A 3,926-nucleotide genomic window follows, 5' to 3' on the forward strand; every position below is an offset into this window, starting at 1 on the left:
TTCAAATATGTTAATATTACAGGCCTTTTTGCATGCAGTGATGTCCATGGTGTTTATTAGAGCTGAGCAAAGTTTTGAAAAATTCAATTCAGCCGTTTTGCCGAACTTCGACAAAAAATTCAGTTTGTTACGAATTTGTCATGAATCACGATAAATCAGGTATACCCAGGCTACTCTGCCTAATTATTCATCCCACTTGGTGGCCCAATTTCAGTGTGAAGGCATGGAACTTAAACTGCAGGGAGACTGGAGGGAGAATACGTTCTATTGCATCCACATTCATAGTTAATCCTATAGGTACTGTTATGTTATGGCAGTCCAAACACATGCTTTTTTATCCCTTCTGTTAGCTGTAGATTTACTGTGTGTGGCCCCATGACAGAGAGGGGAGGGTGGCAGCAGTAGTGCAGTAACAGTGACAAAAGTGACCCCATGACAGAGTGGAGATAGGGGGCAACAGCAGTGGTAGTAACATGAACAATAGTGGCCCTATTATAGGCTGGGGAGGGGGGGGGGCAGCAGCAGTAGCATACAGCACAAGATAGTGGCAGATCACAGAAGTAGCAGAACCCAAAAACAGCAGTGTGATAGAAAGGCCCAGTGGCATGCATATCCTTTTAAACATTTAACATGTACATATCAGTAGGCCAAGAAGCCCCATTGTAGGAATGACAGTAGAGGCAGCAGGCGAGTAGCAGCATCAGAATGGTGGCAGCAGGACTTGGCCAGAAGAAGTAACTGCACATTTTGCAGAATATTCGGTTGTGGCAGCACATTACAGTATGATCATTATTGGCAGAATGATATACTCTTTTGCATCAGGCATCGGCGTCTGAAAATCCTGGTTGATCCATAAGAGTTCTCTTAGGGGTAACTATGCCCCCGCCACACTACTGGCTGGGCAGTAAAGAATGCCCATGGCAAACTTGGCCAGTTTCAGCCACGTATCAAGTTAAATTAACCTATTAAACCAACAATCAGTTGGTAAGATGTATGTCAACATATAGAAACCCAAAAGAAGACAACCCCGTAGGGGAACACATACAGTACAGACCAAAAGTTTGGACACACCTTCTCATACAAAGAGTTTTCTTTATTTTTATGACTATGAAAATTGTAGATTCACACTGAAGGCATCAAAACTATGAATTAACACATGTGGAATTATATACATAACAAAAAATTGTGAAACAACTGAAAATATGTCATATTTTAGGTTCTTCAAGGTAGCCACCTTTTGCTTTGTTTACTGCTTTGCACATTCTTGGCATTCTCTTGATGAGCTTCAAGAGGTAGTCACCTGAAATGGTTTTCACTTCACAGGTGTGCCCTGTCAGGTTTAATAAGTGGAATTTCTTGCCTTATAAATGGGGTTGGGACCATCAGTTGCGTTGTGGAGAAGTCAGGTGGATACACAGCTGATAGTCCTACTGAATAGACTGTTAGCATTTGTATTATGGCAAGAAAAAAGCAGCTAAGTAAAGAAAAACGAGTGGCCATCATTACTTTAAGAAATGAAGGTCACTCAGTCCGAAAAATTGGGAAAACTTTGAAAGTGTCCCCAAGTGCAGTCACAAAAACCGTCAAGCGCTACAAAGAAAATGGCTCACATGCGGACCGCCCCAGGAAAGGAAGACCAAGAGTCACCTCTGCTGTGGAGGATAAGTTCATCCGAGTCACCAGCCTCAGAAATCGCAGGTTACCAGCAGCTCAGATTAGAGACCAGGTCAATGCCACACAGAGTTCTAGCAGCAGACGCATCTCTAGAACAACTGTTAAGAGGAGACCTTCATGGAAGAATATCTGCTAGGAAACCACTGCTAAGGACAAGCAACAAGCAGAAGAGACTTGTTTGGGCTAAAGAACACAAGGAATGGACATTAGACCAGTGGAAATCTGTGCTTTGGTCTGATGAGTCCAGATTTGAGATCTTTGGTTCCAACCACCGTGTCTTTGTGCGACGCAGAAAAGGTGAACGGATGGACTGTACATGCCTGGTTCCCACCGTGAAGCATGGAGGAGGAGGTGTGATGGTGTGGGGGTGCTTTGCTGGTTACACTGTTGTGGATTTATTCAAAATTGAAGGCATACTGAACCAGCATGGCTACCACAGCATCTTGCAGCGGCATGCTATTCCATCCGGTTTGCGTTTAATTGGACCATCATTTATTTTTCAACAGGACAATGACCCCAAACACACCTCCAGGCTGTGTAAGGGCTATTTGACCATGAAGGAGAGTGATGGGGTGCTGCGCCAGATGACCTGGCCTCCACAGTCACCGGACCTGAACCCAATCGAGATGGTTTGGGGTGAGCTGGACCGCAGAGTGAAGGCAAAAGGGCCAACAAGTGCTAAGCATCTCTGGGAACTCCTTCAAGACTGTTGGAAGACCATTTCAGGTGACTACCACTTGAAGCTCATCAAGAGAATGCCAAGAGTGTGCAAAGCAGTAATCAAAGCAAAAGGTGGCTACTTTGAAGAACCTAGAATATGACATATTTTCAGTTGTTTCACACTTTTTTGCTATGTATATAATTCCACATGTGTTAATTCAAAGTGTTGATGCCTTCAGTGTGAATCTACAATTTTCATAGTCATGAAAATAAAGAAAACTCTTTGAATAAGAAGGTGTGTCCAAATTTTATTTCAAGACACGGAGGCAAGTATTGCTATATCTCTCTTTACTGACAAACCACAGCAGCAAAGAAAAAACTTAAGAGATTAGCATATCTCCATGGCAACAACCCCTCCCACATGCTCCCCTATATATAGTCTCTGTCACAGGAAGCCTTCCTCTTTCTTTGCTGCTGCCACAGCTAAGTACTTCACTGTGCCCCTTTCTACTGTTTGTGCATAGTATATATATATATATATATATATATATATTTCTTTCCTTTACAGGGCGCGGACTTTACCCAGTCATTCATTTGCTGTCAGTTTTGTTGTTTTTGGGTCATTTTGCCCGTGTATTTTGACTTTTATCTACAGGTTGCGCCCATTTCGCTTATTCGTCCGGCGGCCCCATTGTTTTTTCTTTTTTAATTCCTCCCCCCTTTTTCCTTCTTACCCACCTCTCTGCTACCCGCGCCCGTACTCACTTTTTCTATTTTTCGCGCCGCGCCCAAGATCTCGCGCTACCTCGGCCGGTCGTGAGATTCTGACGACCATTTTGGTTTACTGGTCGCGCTGCCCCGAGATCTCGCGCAAACCCCTCCGGTCGCGAGAATCTCGGCGGCCATTTTGGATACTTGTGACCGCATCTGAGATCTCGCGCTTCCTCTGTTGCGAGATTCTCAGTGGCCATTTTACCGTCCTGTCCTGGCGCGCGATTCCGCTTAGCCACGCCCCTCGTTTCCCCTTGCATCGCTTCCGATTGCGCTGCTCTGCGTCTTGTGGGGTAACTCACCCCGATCAGATTGTGTTTCTCCCAGCTATCCCATTCTTTGTAGTCAGTTGTAGTGGCCCATATTATTATACTTAGGCCAAATGTTTTCAGTATATCCTGTACACTACCTCAGCTATTATGTCACATACCCCATCCAAGCATTCTACGGCCGAGGATTCTGAGGTGGAGTTTCACTCCCCTCCTGCAGCACCTACATTTAGTGGAGCCCCTTCCACTTTGGACCCTTCCCAGGTGGATGTTCTACAGCGCTCTGTGTCAGAGGCTATTATGGCGGCAATGGGTTCCATGTCCCATTCCCTATCCAGGTCAATTGCTGATGCACTCAAAGCTCAGCCCCCCCCACCCAGGGTTGATACCCAATCAGGTCCTGCTTCCCATCCAACCTCCAGAACCAATTTGACTGGTGTGTCTATAGCCACCCATGATGGCACGCCAGGATCGCACAAAAGAGCCTTTTCCCGCCAGGCAGAAAAGGCGAGGAGTTGGAAATGTGCCAGAGCACAACCAGAGTCAGATTCA

Source organism: Bufo gargarizans, chromosome 9 (genome assembly GCF_014858855.1).
Source record: "Bufo gargarizans isolate SCDJY-AF-19 chromosome 9, ASM1485885v1, whole genome shotgun sequence".
Lineage (NCBI taxonomy): Eukaryota > Metazoa > Chordata > Amphibia > Anura > Bufonidae > Bufo > Bufo gargarizans.